Below are 20066 nucleotides of genomic sequence, written 5' to 3' on the forward strand. Positions count from 1 at the left end.
TCATAAAAGTTTGTAACCCAGACATGACCAGGCAGCTTCCTTCACTTGGCCAGGTGAAAACAAATGCAGAAACTGATTAAGTGCATGGAGCAAGGAGACTGTATTTACAAATACGACCTGCATGTTGACAACAATCTATTCGACAGTACACTTATTGCGTGTATGCAAACATGAATTGATAGGAATTGCTCAACCGCTGGTTTTTTAGCAGTTTAATTACGAACAAGGAACAACGTAACTAATAAACATTTAACGTCCCTCCAGTGTTGTGATGGTCATTTCATTCTGAGTCTCGGATCTTCCCATGTATTTTCTCCGGTCTTCAACTTCATGATTCCGTAACGTAAAATATACATGTTTCTCTGGGATAGGAAGCGGAGCTGTTTCATTCTCTAGCATGAACACAATGGATGACATGAGTGGCCTAGCATTTGGATGGTCTTGAACGCACAAGAGTCCTATGTGAACACATCGTAAAACTTCATCAAGTGGACATCTCTCTATAACCGACGAGTCCACCAATTCCCTTGCATTTCCGTCAACCCATAAGCTCCATGCCTGAATCAATGAAATCAATTTCTGGTCAAGATACTATGAGTACTTAAACCGCTGGAAATTAGAACGCTTTAGTAATACTTACGTAAGATATAAGGTTTGGAAAGTCCATTATGAGATGGGATGAGTTAATCCTTAACCCGCTTACAATCTCCAACAGAAGAACCCCAAAGCTGTAGGTGTCAGACTTGAGGGAAAAGTAACCTTCCATCGCATATTCAGGAGACATGTAACCACTATTTGAACAATTCGAAGGAAAATATATTAGCTATACTTTAAGGGAATACCACACTGAGCATAGCTGGTGCATAAATATTACTTACTATGTCCCCATTTGCTTGTTGCTCGTTTCCTCCAAAGATCCTTGCCATGCCAAAATCAGATATTTTTGGAGTCATTTTTGCATCCAACAAGATGTTGCTTGCCTTGAGATCTCGATGAATTATTGTTAATCTTGAATCTTGGTGGAGATAAAGAAGGCCTCTTGCTATCCCTTTAATGACCATGAACCGGGTCAACCAATCAAGCACAGATTTTTTTGTAGCATCTTCCAAAATCCATGCAAAATGAGATGTATTCTGAGCCATAGTAAAACCCTCGCCGTAGTTAATGTAAAATTATTCTTTACGTACATAAGTCAGAACATACCAAAAAGGAAGGCATCCAAACTCTTGTTATGTAAGTATTCGTAGATGAGTAATTTCTCATCAAGAGATAAGAGAAGGATGTTCCTACAAGGCTCCTCAGAGCTCAGCAACTCTCGGCCGTCGGATGCGTTTGCTTGATGAGTTTTGGGTCGTCCGATCGAGCGCATGGAAGAGCTGGGCCGTCGGATCTGGGGCTGGCACTATAGGAATGAATAGTTACCTCTCGTTCATGCCACCACGTGTAATTTCAGTGCCCCGCCAAGGGCATTCTCGTCATTTCGCTTTCCGGGGGTATAAAAGGGGGCACGCCTGTGGTGAAACCCTAGCCGCGTCGCTCCCGCACTCGCGTGTCGCCGCCGGCCTCTTCCCTCCGTCGCGACTCGCCCCGGCCAACCCCAGCCGCCGCTCCCCACTGGCCATCCTCCCCGTCCACGGCTGCCACGCACGTCCCCGCACCAACCCACCACCTCGCCGCGGGGGCGCGTCCGCCGGGGCTGCCCTTCCACGCCGTCTCCGTCCGTCCCTGCTGCTCAACGGCCACGTCGGCCTCGGCGTCAAGTGCGCCAAGGAGGCAGCCACGGCCATCCGCGGCGCCATCATCCTCGCCAAGCTCTCCATCGTGCCCGTCAGGCGGGCTACTGGGGGAACAAGAACGGCCAGCCCCATACCGTCCCATCGCCAGTACGGTGCGTGCCTCCCCTTCTTCCCCCTTATCCTCTCCCCTCCGCTCGGGGAGGAGAGGAACCCAACCGAATCAAATCCAGGGGAGGAGAGGCAATCTGTAGATAGATAGATGGATTGGTGGAAGAACCCTCAAATCGAATCCATCCTCTTTGCTTTGGTTAGAATTAGCTGGTGGCTGCCTTTCTGTTGATTAGAATTAGGTGCCGTGGGGATGTTCCCATGGTTGGATCCGTTTCGCTGTTCCCGTGGTTAGCTCCATTCCTCTGTTTCCTTCGCTTCCCACCATGGATTTCTTGTTCTTTCTGCGCAGGATTTGGTTCTGACCAGGTTTCTTTCCTCCCTACTTCTGGTTCTTCTTCTTGCAGCGTGGAATCGGCAGCAAAGTGGAGGAATTTCAGGCGGAGGAAGGATTTGGCCGGCAGCTCAGGTGCCCGCCCCCTGGGGGTCTGAAATCGTGGCCGCCCGCGTCCCCCAGAAGGTGCTGCAGTTCGCCGGCATCGATGATGTCTTCACTTCCTCTCGTGGATCCACCAGGTATAAACTAACCCTCCCTATATCCATATTATGCGATGCTCTCGTCACTGGAACTTACTGTCAGTACAAAATTGCTTGTATTATGTGTGCATAGTGTAGAATGTTCAGTTTAATTATGCTGAATCTTCTGATCTGTTTCCAAAGTGATTGCCTTGTGCAGCGTGAACTATTATAATTGCACTTGATGCAGTCTCATATATGGCAACTGATTAGTCTTGAAGTGATAATGTGTCTCTATCTACTTTATACTTCTACAATACAATACGAGAGATATGACAGTATGGAGTTCATTTAGAGTCTTGGCAGACCATATTCTAGATTATTGATCACTACATGGAATCCTACAATGTCAAGAATCTCATATACAATGTCAAGAATCTCATATATGCAGTCATCAGTCTTGCTCACACGACGATGAGGTCTGAGCATGATTACTCTCCACAAGACTTACAAACAACCATAAATGTGTGCCCTCTCTATGTTAGGATGTAAATTTTGTGCATAATGGTATTTTTAGGAGTTTGCATTCTGTCACAAAAAAAGTGTAGTTCTGAACCTGCTAGATTTAAATCAGAAGATGTCGTGCTGACTGAGAAATTTCAAGCAGAAGATGCACATATTGTACTTCTCTTGACTATTGTTTCTTCCTCCATTTTACCTTTCTGGGTATGTCCATTTTTCATTAGATAGTTTTCTACAGCGCATATGCGATAAATTCACAAATTTATAATTTTGGCGTACTGCTGAAGGTCGAGGGACAAAAATTCAAGATTCAAATGAGCGATTCAAATTTAGGATTTCAGTGTATTGTTTTCCGCAAGAAACAAATATACTTTACTGCCACCCTTTATCCACTTACTATTAAACACTGATGTTAACTACTCAATCAGTAGGTTCTACAGATCATCTCCCTCTTTGTTTGGGTCAAAGGAAATTGTATATTGCCTGTTTTGATAAGTTGGACAAGAGGCTGTCAGTTCTGTTCATGGTTGCACATATGCTCAGTTACTGTATTAAGAAAGCTGCAGCCTGCCCAAGGGGCAGTCAATCCACCAGGTTACAGTCCAGGCCAAGGTATTCATTCCCATCCTGCCCAAGGGAACTATGAGTATTGTTTTATCCGGTTTATATCGTGCTCCGCATTGGTTACCTAGAAAATATAATAATACATCGGCTGTTTCGTGCTGGAACAAGTTCCTAATGTTTTCAAAATTCTTACTTTCTCTTGGATGTTCATATTTCATACAAACTCACGTTATGCTCTTTGTGTATACGATACGTCTAGAAACTTGAAAACTTCTGCACAATCTGACAGTGATCCTTTTTGTTTTAGGATCTTGAATGTACTGTTAGGATCGGATTGGTCAGGTTTTCCAGTTTATTATTCTTATCAGATTTCTGCTGTATGTATTTCTGCTCTCTACTCTGTTTTGCTTCCAATAATTAGTAGTTAGTATACCATTTTTTTCTGATTTTGCAGTGGTAATTATGTATGATTCTCAATACATGCATTATTCTTTCTCTTGATTTGTCCCTCTTTTACTTGCATGCTATTCTTTTTTAATGGTTTTACACTCATTATGTAACAAAAAATGTAGAGGTTGGATATATATTTGCTATGCATTATTGAAGTGCTGCAGTGCATAAATATCTTTCCATGTATTTGGTGAACAGAAATGGAACCGCCACCTTCACAACAGAACATCACGAGCGAGTGGTCGATGGACTGCCAATGCTGCTCCAAAGGGGCTGACCTTCACCTCCCCGTGTCCCTGAACAAGATGGACCAACGAGTTGTGACCGTGTCCTCTGCGAGAAGTGCATCAAGGTGGCCATCAAATTGTCGCTGCTACTACTGCTCGACCTGTGCTCTGAACGGGGCTGACACCGCGTGCTGCTTGCCATTGGAGCAGGCCATGGAGCTTCTGCTTGCCATGCGTGCCTCCTTCCTTCGGCAGAAGCACCAGGTAGTATTTACTATGTTGAGTGATCTTCCTTTTCCTCCTAAAAGTACAGTTTTGAAAAAAAAATCTAGACTGGTTCAGTGTTTTGCCTAATTAGAAATAACTCTAATCAATAACCGTTACAAAGCCTCCTAATTAGAAATAACTCTAATCAATAACCATTACAAAGCCACCTAATTAGAAATAACTCTAATCAATAACCGTTACAAAGCCTGTGTGTGTGTGACCTCTGCTCTTTCCATTTTCTTGGCTTGCAGGTCGCCACTGGAGCCGGACAAGGTCATGATGACTTGCCTTACCTGGTGAGGTATTGGCTAGGAAGAGTGCAAGCCGCCACCACCATGTACCAGATGGCGCCATCAAGGACATCATACTGCTGATGATCTACAGGTCCATTTCTCCTTCTCTCCCTCTCTCTCAAATGTCAAGCTCGATTCTTATCATTTTGCACAATGGAGGTCCCCTGAAAGCCACTTGACCGAAATCACGTGTCTTGTGATATGCATTTCATACGGTTGCTTTCCCTTGATATTTTCCTGCTTTGTATTTGTCTTATGGATACGAACAAATATGATTATGATTCCTGCATTGCATATGGTTGCTTTCCATTGATGATAAATGGTGAACAACTATGGTGTTTTTCCAGCTTAACTACAGAAAGTTGAAATGTGCCTAGCTCGAACCCATTTGTCACTCAAGCGTCTTCCTTTCTACTTCATATATGGGTCTGGTATGTCCTTTATACTCAGTACATTCATGTCTGGTCTGTGAGATCTGCTAAATTTAATGTTGCACCACATGCAAGATAGATGATCTCCATATATTATTACTTTTGACTGACAACAAGTTCAGATATTGTTGCTCTGTACTAATTATACTGAGATTATTTCTCTCTTATTGCTTTGGATGCTGAAATGTATTTCCGACCCTATACAAAAATATTTTTGTGTGTAAATAATGCATCACATAGTTTTTCTGTTGATAAACAAATTTTTGATGTATAAGCACTACCAAATCAGATTACCAGACTAAGAAATCTACCGCTCGCTCCACAATAGGAATCAAAGAGTACCCTCATTTTAGTCCTTGAATTGTTTATTTTCTATATTATTTGGCTTCTGAAGTTCAGATGCAGACAAAGATTGTTTTTGCTTGCTTGTGGCGACGTAAGTATATGGTTTGCTCTGAAATATTAGTACTTTTGAGCTTACAGAGCACTATATATGAGTATATGTTTGGCTAGCGGTTCCCTTCAGGGTACATGTGCTAGGTTTCAATATACGTCTTTGTTGCCTTGCTTGATTTGTTAGGCGTCTCATTTTTTTCTCTGTCTCGCAAGATATAATAGGCAGAGGCAAATAAAAAATCTACGCCATAAACGGATCCACACTGTACCTATGATACGTATAGAACTGTCAGTTTAAAGCTTGCTCTGGAAGGAGGCATTCTATTTATGCTCTTCGCTTATTATCTCTGTAAAATCTTAAGATTTTGGAGTGAGTTCTGAAATCTATTAGATCTAGACTTATACTTAGATTTGTCTGGTATCGGTTTTGCGTATCTTGTACTGAGTAAATAGTGAGGCTTAAATAGCATATTTGATTTCTACTGCTCAGTAAACGCTGGGAGCCCTAGGATCTTTCATCCAACGGTGGGGGAAATAACACCAAGATGATACATAAATGAAATTTTAATCTGGATAAAGAATTAAATCCTATGGCTAATCGGCAGCTAAGTTTGGTCTACTGAGATTTAGCTAATTCTCATTTGACTTAGCACTAGCAAACAGATTGATATTATGAAGTTGAGCAAAATATGGCTTCTTTATTGCACCTTCTCAGTATATTTTCTCAAATTAGAAGTATAAATTGCGAAAACTACTCTTTTTTGTAGCTTCTATCTTTGCCTGTGTTGCTGAAGATAGAATGGATCTTCTTAGGGCTGCGATTATTGGCCCTAAGGGAACACCCTACCATGATGGCCTCTTCTTCTTTGATGCACATTTTACCTCTAATTATCCTTCTGAGCCTCCGGTATATAAGCTTCCGGCATTTCTTTTTATGTGATTATTTTTATCATTTTACTAAAATGCTTAACACTGATGGTGCTGCAGTTGGTGCATTACCATTCTGGAGGGCTTTGACTTAATCCGAACTTGTATAATTGTGGAAAAGTCTGCCTCATTGGTTTTATAAACTACCATGAGGGCTCTTCATCTCCAGTCGCTGGTCCACTGCTTCTCTGGTTTTATAAAAAGGTAGATATTGTTCTTTTCCTACCTCATTGGTACTTATAGCCTTATAGGAGGCTGATTCTCAAATTGGCTAATAAGCAAGGCTTAAATTGGCTAATAAGCAAGGCTTCTCTGGATGTATGAACCAGCATTACATTTGAAACTGAATCAAGTTAACAGTAGATGTAAAGGATTTTTTTCTGTCATGTTTGTCAAAATAGTGCATGACACATATCATGCTCATTGATATGCACGTGGGTTACAGTTACTGTACTGATTACAAAATCACCCAGGCTCTGTCATGAGAAATATAAGACAACAAAAAACAGTTGGTTACTTCTCTCCGATTTCACATGGATAGTTGGATTTTGGGGTACATGTGTAGTTTTAGTTCTATAACTTTGATTGACTCCCTGGTTAGTTGTTCGCACACTGTTGGATGCTTAGTTCAGTTAAAAATATAATGCCGTATGAGTATAAGAATACTAACGAGCTTTCGCTCATGCTAGAGCTGCAGTAACAACTAAGCATCCGATATATAATAACATCATTAAAGGGGCACGGAGTGGCGATCCAATATACACCGGCGATGAAGGTATATTCGTATACAATATGTATATGGTACCATCATCTCGGGCTTCCTTGGACTTCCTGTTTGACCTTTGTGCCTGTTCATATAATGATGTGATTCGGCACGCTGATTGCCTTTTTATCCGCTGATTTTTCTTTTCTCTCTTTTTATGATTAAATTTTCAGGAAAATACCACTGTATGATTATATAGGTTTAGCTCCAGTTCGCATTTTTTCTTTTTCAAGTGCATGCTATGGTTCATATAATAACCCCATTTCTTTATATTTCACTTTGTCAAGTGCATGCTATGGTTCAGAGCAAAATTCAGTTTTCAATTAGAATTCAGTGATGTTCTCACCTTAGATTTTATTTTGCGTAATTGTAGGAAGTGGGGATGGACATTCGTGGATTTGCCGTCCCTGATTTGCTTTGTGGAGGTATAATCTTTCATAATGTGTTGTTAACATATCTCTGGAATAAGTTCTTATGTTCAGTACATATAGTTTGGCTGATTATCTTTTAGGGGCCTTCTTTGGAAAGGCTTCGACAGACTGTTTGAATTACTGCCTTATTAGGTTAATGGAATTTGAACATGTGACTTTATCTTAGTGTCAACCATACAAAGGAATTAATGACCTGTTCTTAATGATATATAGAGTAGGCAGTAGTGCATGGTAATAATAAAAAATGCATCATGTGTGTGTGCAGGACACATGCCCATGATTCATAATGATTTGCGGCAGTCTTAGAAGAAAATTTCCCATTGCTTTCATCCCCTTTTGAGTGTCAATTGCAAAGTTCATCCGTTGGTGAAAGGAAACTGTACTCTTCTTTGTTTTAGTGCTCTGTCTCCCTACTTCTATGACAGAATGGTGTGGCTTTGTGTACAGTAAATGTTCTCTACTCTTGCATCCCATGTATTACTATTGACATGGTTTGTCTACACTTATCTTTAAGGCTACAACCTGGAGTCTCATAGGTGTGTGAAGATGATCTAGGGCATTGCTTCGTTAGGGGTTCACTTATGTACAAGAATGGCATGTTCTTTCACGTGTAATATATTGTGGTTTTTTCTACTCGACACCACCTGGACCATGATCACCGTAACCTGCTCTATGGTTTGGATCTGAGCACTGGACCATGGTGCTGGACAGGGCACGACGCCCTAAAGACCGCTCTTTGGAATTCCAATATACTTAGATAGATAGAAATGAAAGTTGAGGACTAACATGTATGTTGTATCGTGGATGCCCCCCTTCATAGCATTGTTTTATGAAATGCACTAATACTCCGAGAAGTTGTTTTGAGTATATTTGTTACAACAAGTATGCTTTGGTATGAAATTTGCCAATATCGTGTGATGAACCTTGATGTTTAGTATTGAATCATTAGTAAGTGTTTACTAACCTCCTTTTTTAGATGTTACCTTTGCAGTGAAGTTGTTTTTGGTATAACTTTATCCTATGTAGCTGCCTTGCTTATATATGGATGTGCTGCAAACTTTGTTTCAGATTAGGACATTGCTCTCTCATTTTCGCGCTCTTAGTACTGAACTTAATGGAAGTGGTTACCTTTTGTGGTCACGTGACTCGATGTCTTTTATTAGAAGTGAATGTTTCTTCTTTCTTTTATTTTGTTGTCCTATTTGAATACGTACGCTAAACCATGATTATATTTGCTTGACCACATCGTTAGGACCGGCACCCTCGCGCCAAGGCGCGCTGCCGATCTAGTCTTCATGAATGCAGTAACCAAGAAGCCTAACTAAGTTTCTGTGCTACAATTTGGCAATTAGAACTACTTCATTCCTAAACTCTCCAACCCCTTTCCCAGATCCAATACTAAGCCTTTTGACAACAATTTCCTTGCCATTTTCCAACATTCCCTACACGAGCACATCATTTTTCAGTTTAACAAGAGAACGGCAAAAATATTTGTTCTTCAGAAATGAAGTTAAAAATGTTCATTACCTTGTACACTTTTCCAAAACCACCTTTTCCAAGCATGATGTGATCAGAGAAATAGTTTGTTGCAATGAGAATGTCTTCAAAGCCAACAGACGGAAGTTCTGTATCTTCGTTCCCAAGTTCATCAGAAGCATTCAAGTGTTTTAGCTTATGTTTGTTTTGAACTTTTCTGCTGCTTTTACCTGACATGATAGTTTCATCAATATTGTCTCAAATGAATCCTTGATTAATATTTCTTTTTGAGAGATAAGGGTTAATGAGAAGTTATTCTACCTCTTGACTTGCATCCAAGGTATATGCATGTGAATATCAACAGACATGCCACAAACCGGAGTACAATCTTCAGTTTAGCTATCTTTTTCTCATCAACTGCAGATTTATAGTCCACCAAGAGAATAATGTCATACAATTCAGATGAAACAACTGAAGCTGTCCAGAGAATAAATCATGGAACATCGGTATCAAATCCCCTTTAATAATATGCCAGCACTTTTTATAAAACTCCGCCGGAAATCCATCCGGCCCTGGAGCTTTATTATTCTTCATCTGTGAAATAGCTTCAAACACCTCTTTCTCCGAAAATGGGGCAGTCAAAATATCATTCTCATCCGCAGCAAGTTGAGGAACATCCTCAACCCTCGACTCATCCAAGGATACGAAATTATCCTCCAGAGGCCCAAACAATTGCTTGTAGTAATTGGTTATGTATAATTTTAGGTTTTCCTATCCTAAAATCGTCCCCTCGTCTTGCTCAAGCTGAAAGATTCTTTTCTTTCTGTGCTTGCCATTGGGGATCATATGAAAGAATTGAGTGTTAGCATCACCTTGGACAACTTTGTGAACCTTAGCTCGCAATGCCCACTTCAATTCCTCCTCTCGCAGGAGTTCTTTCAATCTCATCTGCGCGTCTACTTTAGCATGTAGCTCCGTGGTCTCTAGAATTGTGGACTCGGTTTTTAAATCTAGGGACAGAATAAGTGTAAGGAGCCTATCCTTTTCAACCTTATAAATCCCACTAGATGCTTAGCCCACCCACGTAAGAAACTTCTTTAAGTGTCTTATCTTATTCTGCCATCTTTCAACAAATGTCCTCCCTCCTGCATCTTTAGCCCATCCCTTGGCTATTAGATCCAAGAAACCTTCTCTTTCAAACCACGCCAATTCGAAAGAAAGGGTATTTTTATTCCCCACATGTGTTGCCTCACCAGAGTCAACCAGCAAAGGGGTGTGGTCGGAGATTGCGCGCGATTCTTACGCTTGGACTGTTACCATGGGAAATTTCTGCTCCCATTCAACGCTCGTGAGGACTCGATCCATCTTTTCAAACGTCGGGTTTGGCAAAGTATTAGCCCAAGTGAAATTTCTACCCGAAAGCTCTATCTCTCTCAGATCCAAGCTTTCAATAATGGTATTAAACGTAAACGACCACCTGCCGTCAAAGTTATCATTGTTTTTTCCTCTCTCCTTCTAATAATGTTAAATTCGCCCCCAACAAAGATTGGAAGCTGCTCAGAACCGCAAATTCGGACAAGATCCGCCAAAAAATCTAGTTTGAGTTCTGGCTGCGCGGCGCCATATACCGCCACCAGTGCCCAATTAAACCCATCGACCTTTGATCTAACCCGAAACTTGACAGCGAAATCTCCCATAACCACACTTCGGACTTCCAGCGACTCGCATCTAACCCCAAGTAAGATCCCACCTGATCTTCCTCTCGGAGGTGGGCAATGCCAATCAAAATCGACACCTCCTGATAAAGTACTTAGAAACTGGAGAGAGAAATTGTCTCTTCCAGTTTCAGAGAGGGTGATAAAATCCAACCTATGCTCGATAGAAGCATCCGCTAGAAACCTTCTTTTAGCCAAGTCTGTCAGACCTCTGCCATTCCAAAAGATTCCTCTCATATTTTATCATGAATTTTTATAGTAGTACGGTTCCTAGCACTTCTACGCAGCGCCAAAGCTGGATAAATCTTTCGCATCCACTTGCGTTTAGGCTTGTTTTGATCCTCCACTCGGTCCTCACAACCGGGCTTCATGGACCTAACTGCCTGAGGCTCGATAGGGGTAGTGTCCCTTAGGGATATAGAACCATCATCCTCCTCTGTCTCGGGAAGGGATGGGGCAAGATCCGCACAAAAATTATTGAGCACCCTGACTCCCAACGCATCTATGTCAGAATTGTTCATATGTTTGACCACTGCTAAGTTTCGAATCAGTTCTAAAGCGCGTTCCGCTTCAAGATCTAGGATATCATTAACGGACATAGAGATTTCACTATCATTACTACCTAGTGAAACTCCTAACTGATTTGCATTATGAATAATCTCATCATTGGAAAAATGCAGAATGGAATTGGAAGTGTTGACCGACATACCAGTAGTGACCTCAATGTCACGAAGCTTGGCTGCCCGCATGGCGCACCTCTACTGCATGTCATCAACATCCGACTGATCCTGGAGGCGGCAGCTCATCCGTCGCCCCTCAGATACAGGATCCGTAATCCCTCCAAAAGCGATGATCTCCTCCCGAGTGGTCCCGTTTGAGGTAAGGCCTCCAGCCCCATCCCCAACGCATAGCCGTGCTACACCATCCGGAGAAGCGCCAAGAGCCGTCGGCGAGGTACCCAACGCCTGCGGCGTCGTCAGCCGGCACCCGGCGCCCGGGGACACAGCGAGGGGCACCCCATCCAAAAACGCGCGAAGGGAAGTGAGTGCGGAAGCCGCCTGCCCATGCTCCCCACCCAACCCGGCCCTCTGACTGGAGGGTGACGCGGCCACCACGGCCGGCGTCGCCTGGGCCAACACCTCCAGCTCAGCGGGCGTCGGCCAGCTCCCGGAGCCCGTGGACACCGCAGGAGCGGCCACCCTGACCGCCACAAGAGAAGTAGAGGTCGAGGCCGCCTTCCCGGGCCGCCCTCCCAAACCGGTCCCATCACCGATCTGCAACACAGTCATTACCGTGCCCAGCATCATCGGAGTCCTCACCCGTGACGAAACAACAGGAGGAGTAGGAGAACGAGGGGCCTCCTGCCCATGATCCTCCCCTCGACCGAAGTCATCTCAGTGACAAACACATCCAAGCAGCCATCCACGAAGCCATCTGCATCTGCAAAGTCCAGGGGAGGGAGCGTGCATTCTAGCACATCATCACAGTCCACCCGGTCGCTCCAAAGTCTGGGAGGAGCAGAAGCCGGCTCAAACGAACCAAATCTTAGAGTGTTCATAGGCACCGTAGATGATGGTGCAGCCCCATTCCCGGTCGTCTGTGAGGCGGAACCCGGGCCGTTGGACAACTCTCGCCCAACATCCTCCATCCGTGCCTCCTTACTACTCGAACCATCATCCTTATCATGCATATCCAGATCAGTCCCTGCCAGCGCCTCAGCGAAAAGATCGGTGTCCTCAAACTCAATCTGAAGGTTGTATATCTGGCCCCTATATGTCCACTTAACCACGTCTGGCACGAACTCAATATCCAGGACACTCACCAGCAATCTGGCCACCCTGTTAGCTCGGGTAAAGGCCTTATCCACCCTCTCAGTTTTCCCGACCAGTATCCCCAAGCTAGCAGCGATCCGAGCATCCTGCAGCGGCTTCGATGGAGCCCCCGAGAATCATAACCAGACCTGAGTAAGAGGCTTTCCTTGTGGCTCTATCTTCTTCCACTCATGAAACTCAAGGATGCACTCTGTGCCAGGCACTCTGCACAACCCAAAACTCAGAAGTCACTGCAAGTCCTCTGCTGTAGGGAAGTCAACCTTATACATATTGGCCTCGAGTCTGATATGCTCCCACTGAAAGTTACCTGGAGCTAACTAATTAAGCCTCTGCATAATTTGAGCCTCAGACACATCCCCTTTCGTGACTTTGACAACCCCCATGGCCGTGCTCTGGGGCTCCTCTGGGATCTCCCTCGCACTAGGAGACTCAAAGAACATCAACTCGGCACAGTAAACTCCATAAATGGTAATACTCGGCATCTGTTCACGCAGTATCGGGCACTTCCCCGTATCATGCGCTGGCTTGAGGCAGGTATCACATATCTCGGTCACACATTCAACAATAAAATGTCCCTTCTCACCACAACGATAGCACAACATCTTCTCCTTTTTATGAGCCCACTTGGAAGCTCTATCACCGTCTGACTTGTTAGCAGCACCGACAGAGCCCGTCACCATGGGCTCAATTTGAGGCAGCTCAGCATTAGCTAGCGCCATCACCGTGTCCATAACCTGACCGGACAACTTCGACGTATGTCCGGCAACAACCACCTCCGAGGAGGCTGTCGGCTCAACAACGACGGGTGGAGGAGGCTGTCGGTAACGGTTCCTACCACCACGACCACCATGATAACCTCGGTAGCCACCTCTCTACCAGTAATCTGGGCCAGATGCCCCCATCGATAAAGCCTCCCGAGGGGACGTGAAAAGGTCTTTCTGTTGTTCCATCACTCTACCATGCATATCCACGCCCGCCGCCCGCCGCCGACGAGCCACGATGATGGCCATCACCATAAGCATTGTAACCATCATCACCCCATTGTCCCCGAGGCGGTCCATTACCACCATGGTTTGCTGGGAATCGAGCATGTCCCGCGCCTCCATCGCCCACTTGCTCAGGTGGCCCAGTCTAAGACGCAGCCGGCAGCCCGGAATTTTGAGGCGGCGGTGCGTGCGACGTCTGCACCGGTCCATCCCGTTTCTGCAGCGGCCGCGCGACGAAGTGAGGCGGCGGCGCAATCCGAGGCTGCAGCGCACGCGCCGGCGGCTGCTGCTTCTGGGGCGCCACCACGACAGTCCCGGGCTGCGGAGGCCTCAGCCCCTGCGCACCCACGCCGCGACCCGCAGCGGCTGGCATGGGCGCTACTACCTCTTGAGCATTGTGTTGGTTTTCCCTTGAAGAGGAAAGGGTGATGCAGTAAAGTAGCGTAACACTAGTAGAAAAAGGGTCAAATGTGAAGCACATTAGTGCTCTCATTAGTACCGGTTCGTGGCGAACCTTTAGCACCGGTTCATGCCACGAACCGGTACTAAAGTGAGTGGTGGCAGGATGTTGTCAGTCCGGGGCCCCTCCAGCACCTTTAGTACCGGGTCGTATCACGAACCGGTACTAAAGGTCATCCTACATACACCCTTCGTCCACCCGAGCTCGCTCTGTTCTTCCCCTTTCCCCTCTCCTCTCTGTTCTTCCCCTCTTCCTCTCAAGCTCATCACACATTTTGCCCAAAATTTGTCAAGATTTGAAGGCCCCCATCCATTCAAATGATCACAAAGGTTAGCAACTTTGTCCTTTCATCTCTCATTGCTAGATTAGCTCTTGCAATGCTTTATATAGTGATTGATTTGTGAGTTTAGTAATTTGGGAGGAATTATATATATGTGCTAGTATTTGATTTATATGCAATTTGAGGTCAAAAATAACACTTAGTTTGCATATGTAGGTGTGGTTCACTTAGTGCCTTCTAAATCTCCGTCGTAACCACCGTCGATCGCCCGCACCGTCCCGTCGCCGGCACCACCTTGTGGTGAGCCTCTTGTTCATGAATGTTTTATATAAAAATTAATGTTTGTGTGATTTGGATATATAGTTACTCGTATAATTGTGTTACCCGTATGTTGCCTGTTATACATAGTGCCATGGTTTTGATATCCGTCCCTGTCGGCCCTCGTCCAGGTTATGATTCGGATGTGGTATATTCTCTTTTAAAACTATTTGTTGCATTTCGTGTTTTTGATAAATTATGCCCATCAAGCTGACATAGATATTTGTATGTAGGAGGTATGTGAACCGGAAATTCCAACCGACCCTATTGTCGAGAGGTTAAATTTAGTTGAAAGAGAAAACGAGGATTTGAAAGAAAAATTGAAAAGAATTGAGGGGGAGAAGATGGAATTGGAGTTGCATGTTGCCGATGTCATCGATGATCACAAGATTAAGATGGAGAAAATGCTCTTGAAGATTAGAAAGATTAGAAAATATGCCATTCATAGTGAGGCTTGGTATCATTATGCTGTTGGATCAATTGTTACCTTAGTTGCGATCTTGATCACATTTGTTGTTGCATTTAAATTCTTTAGCTAGAGAGTTATTTTTTTGTTGCATTTAAGTGTTGTATGAACTTTATGTATGAACTTATATTAATTTGGTCTTTTCGGTGTTGTGTAATGAAGATGAGCCGACAATGGATGTACGATGACCGATGCTCTCCCAAATTCATTAATGGCGTGCAAACTTTTTTGCTTGTGGCTGAGGCAAACAACCAGCAGATGGTTTTATGCCTTGTCCATGTGTTGGCTGTAAGAATGATAACAATTACTCTAAGTCAAGAACCATTCACGTCCACCTGTTTGAGTCCGGTTTCATGCCCACTATAATGTTTAGACCAAGCACGGAGAAAGAGGGGTTATGATGGAAGACAATGAAGAAGAAGAGGACGACGACAGCTATCCTGGCCATGATGGGTTCCCTGAATACAATGATACAACAATGGGGGAAGAAGCTGAGCCGGCAATGCGGGAAGAAGCTGAAGAAGAGGCATCAGATGAGCCCGCTGATGATCTAGGTTGGGCCATTGCTGATGCAAAGAGAAACTGCACAAGTGATTTGGAGAGGAAGAAGTTGCAGCGCATGTTAGAGGATCACAAGAAATTGTTGTACCCGAATTGCGAACCTGACAAGAAAAAGTTGGGCACCACACTAGAATTGCTGCAATGGAAGGCAGAGAATGGTGTATCTGACAAGGGATTTGGAAAGTTGCTGGTAATGATAAAGAATATGCGGCATAAGGGCAGACTGGATGGAAAAGGCATGCTAGGAGGGAATCAAAAAATATGTATGGACGGACATTCTCTCACTGAAGCACACTACACAGTTCTACAGAATTCCGCCTTGGTGGCTCCGTATATGGACGAACACAAGAATTTTCTACGGTCCAAACACCCGGAGCGGTCTGGTGACTGGATTACATGTGAACAAACCAGTAGTTTCGCCGGCTGGTTGCAGACACATACCATGCATGACGCCTCTATTGAAGATGACCTGTACTCGTTGTCCCAGTTACCATCTTCAAATATAATGACTTTCAAAGGGTACGAGATAAATGGTAATACATTTTACATGATCGCCCAAGATAAGAAGAGCACCAACCAAAACAGTGGTATCCGCTTTGATGCAACAACCAAGATGGGAAAGTAAACATATTATGGTTACATAGAGGAGATATGGGAACTTGACTATGGACGTGGTTTGAAGGTCCCTTTGTTTCAGTGCAAATGGGTCAATATGACACGAGGCGGGGTAACGGAAGACCCGCAGTATGGAATGACAACAGTGGATCTCAACAATCTTGCGTATGCAGATGAACCATTCGTCCTAGCTAATGATGCGGCACAGGTTTTCTATGTGAAGGATATGTCTACCAAGCCGAGAAAAAGAAAAGATAAGGAAGCGGATGCATCATACGATGAGCCAAAGTGCCACATAGTTCTTTCTGGGAAGAGAAACATCGTGGGAGTGGATGACAAGATAGACATGTCAGAAGATTATGAAAATTTTGATGAAATTGCTCCATTCACAGTGAATATTGACCCGAGCATCCAGTTAAATGATGAAGATTTTCCATGCTACGACGCAAAGGGACACACGCGAAGAAAAAATTTCACACCCAAAGATCTGGGATGTGATCGGCTTCACTATCATAACTTTCTTCTGTGTTTCACACCCAGGAGGGAATCTCTGTAATAGTTAGGGTAGTTATGTGTTTTGGCATTTGAAACACGAAGAAATTTTATGTGCAAACAAATTCTTTCATGCATTTATTGATTTTTTCAGCTAAATGACCCTAAAATTGAAAAGCATTTCAAATGAACTCAGAAAAGGTTGAAAGTTGGCATGGTATCTTAATTTCACCCACATAGCATGTGCAAAAAGTAGAGAGGGTTACCGCAAAAACTGGATGCACTTCGTGTACAAAATGGACAATCTCTTTTGAAGTATCAGGGTTTCGGACGAAAACTCATCTGTTACAAAGGCATTTCATTTTTTAAATACCTAAGCATTACCAAATTGAATATAATGATAAAACACACTAATATTAAACATAAGAAAAAAGAATCACTGAAAAATCTATTTTCAAAGTTAAGTTATTCACAAACTAGTGATTCACACAAAATTCAAATAATTCAAAATTTAAACTATTCAAATTTGAAAACTACCGGCACTAACAGAAAGTTTGTAATTTTTTGTACCTAAAGCAAAAATATTCACAAAGAAACTCAAAATACAACAAAAAACAACTAAAAATAAATAAAACAAAATAAATAAAGAAGAAAAGAAAAAAGAAAAAAACTAAATGAAAAAAGCCCACCTACTGGGCCACAGCGGCCTGCATACGACTAGAAACCCAAATTCTAGTTGGGCCAGGATGCAGGCCTACTAGCCCAGTAGGCCCAACAGGGCATCGCAGCAGAGGTAGGCCTAGAAGGCCTGCTTTGAGAGGAGCTTGAGACAACAGCGGCGGCGGGGCTTATAAGCAGGTGCGAGTGCCCCTCGGCTAGCGAGGTGGGACTAAACTTCTGCGCCACTCGCCTGGCAGCGCACACCCTTTAGTACCGGGTCATGGCTCCAACTGGTACTAAAGGGGGGCCTTTAGTACCGGTTGGCGCCATGCCCCGGTACTAAAGGGGGTGCGGTTCCCGCCGCTTCGCCTGGCCAAAACAGACCTTTAGTACCGGTTGGTGGCTCCAACCGGTACTAAAGGTGCCTTCTATATAAGCAGCACTTGAAAAAAATTCATTCTCCCTTTGTTTCCCCATCGAAGCACCGCCTGCCCCGATCGATCGACGCCGTCGCCACCCCCGTCCCGCGGCGTCCCTGTCGCCGCCCCCGTCGCGCGCCGTTGCCGTCGCCGCCCCCGTCCCCGTCGCCGCCCCCGTCCCCGTAGCCGCCCTCGTCTCCGTCGCCGCCCCCGGCCTGATCCCGCCTCGCCACCCCCGTCACGTCACCGCCCCCCGTCGCCGCCCCCGGCTGTCGCCTCGCGGTCGCCGTTGCTTCGCCATCGTTGTCGCCCCGCTATGAGCTCTCCCCCCTCTATCCCCTCTCCCTTGCCCCGGCGGCCACCATGGGCACCGCCCCTCCTCGAGCCCATACACACACAAGCATGATGAACACACACACACACATTTCCTTAAGTTAATTAGTATATACGTATTTTTTTATGTTTAATTAGTTTGCATGTTTTAGATTATTATTTTTTCACTAGTATATATGTATGAATGCATGTTAGATGGATATAATTAGTGTTTAATTAGTATGGATTTTTTATATAATGTTGTTTTTCTATTTTTTAATGGATGTATAGAAGTTGTTTTTCTGTTTTTAGTGTTAGATGCTTAATTAGTATGAAATTGCATATAGAATTTTGACATATGCAATGATAGCATTTTTTAAATTTGTATATAAGAAATCACAATCCAATAATTTAAAAAATGTTACTTTTGCGGCATATAGTATTTTTTCTCGACGATGCCCGGCCCGCATCCTCGCTGTCGACCCGTTCGCGACAACGTCCTGCTTCAGAGGACCCATGTCCGGGACTGGGCCCCGCCGGGCTGGCACTGGGAGGTGCTACCTTTGCTCGCCTCTTGGTGAGGAACCCGGGTCCCGTCGTCGACCCTGATCTCCTTTGGTGGCGTTCACGTGGGCCACATTCGGTGCAGAGGGAGCCGGCCCCGCCGGAGGTGGTGCGTCGCCGTGTCAGGGAGGAGGACGAGCACGTCCATCGCTACATGGCTGCTATGGACGTTAGGTTCTCCAATACCTGGTAGGTTCTTTGGGCAGATGACCGGAGATATGATCCTGTGATGGTTCCTTCTCTTTGGGTGTCCACGTGATTCTTCTGTAGTATTCGATATTTATTAGCTACCTAGCCAGTGATTATTCGAGACTATGTATTCGAGATTATATATTATTCGAGATGATGTATTCGAGATTATATATTATTCGAGATGATGTATTCGAGATTATATATTATTCGAGACGATGCATATTATGTACTATATGATTCAGTTTTTCCTTATTGATTGCATCCATGCATTGTAATTTGAATACTAAATTGTTTTATATTTCTTCTGGATTAGTGTTAAATAAAAGCTATGGCGGACAATACCGGCAGAGAGGGAGAAGAGTCCATGTTCGAGATCATACGCAGCCCTACCAGGCCAGATGATATGAATGAAGCAGATGACGGCTCCCAATATCTGAACAATACCGTGGAGGGTGATGATAAGATATTCGATCAGGACGACCGAGCTGATGAAGTCATGAACTATGATTATGATTATGATGACACAAACAATGTTGATCTTGAAATAACAAAGACTACCGGCGAGGTATATTTATATAAGCAGGCATCTAGTGATCATCACATGTTTTTTATTTGAAGATATATTAACGAATTGATCTTTCTTCTTTTAGCCTTCCGGATCGAGCAAATCTACTTCTACAGATAGTAGGATAAAGCGAGGCCCGGGCAAAAAGTTGAACGAGGGTGTAAAGTACAACATCGATTCCATCAAAGCGGGTGGCGAACCCCTCACGCCTAAGAACATTGCGAACAAGTTTGTTTGTCAGTGCGGAGTTCTTGTGAAGGACCAACTCCCGGTCTCCATTCAAGAATGGAAAGAGATAAAAACTAAACGTCCAGATGTTACTTGGGTCGACGACAGAGCAAAAGACAATCTTTGGGAATCTCTGATGGAACATTTCACCCTACCAGATTATTTCACTGATGCAGATGTGCAGAAAGTCAAGGATGCTGCTCTTAAGAAGATGGCAATTGCATTCAACACCCACAAGAAAACTGTATGGGCCAACTACCTCGCTGCAAACAGGAAGACTCCTGAATTCACAGG

The 20066-nt window shown here is 44.1% G+C and overlaps 1 long non-coding RNA gene and 1 pseudogene across 7 annotated transcripts; one reads left to right on the plus strand and one right to left on the minus strand.

The window, feature by feature from the left end:
- Positions 1 to 249: 249 nt before the first annotated feature.
- On the minus strand, positions 250 to 11571 carry LOC125537975 (annotated as a pseudogene).
- LOC125539838 lies at positions 1558 to 8559 on the plus strand. 7 transcript variants are annotated; one of them, XR_007297060.1, is made up of 11 exons: positions 1558 to 1888; positions 2252 to 2420; positions 3311 to 3494; positions 4095 to 4387; positions 4642 to 4774; positions 5031 to 5114; positions 6278 to 6417; positions 6498 to 6641; positions 7127 to 7212; positions 7574 to 7625; positions 7897 to 8559. It is a non-coding gene; the product is annotated as an uncharacterized LOC125539838 (long non-coding RNA). The 7 variants fall into 7 exon arrangements; XR_007297058.1 differs by having other exon boundaries at positions 8146 to 8559; XR_007297059.1 differs by having other exon boundaries at positions 7135 to 7212; positions 8146 to 8559.
- Positions 11572 to 20066: the final 8495 nt, after the last annotated feature.

This window comes from Triticum urartu, chromosome 2, assembly GCF_003073215.2.
Source record: "Triticum urartu cultivar G1812 chromosome 2, Tu2.1, whole genome shotgun sequence".
NCBI classification, from domain to species: Eukaryota; Viridiplantae; Streptophyta; class Magnoliopsida; order Poales; family Poaceae; genus Triticum; species Triticum urartu.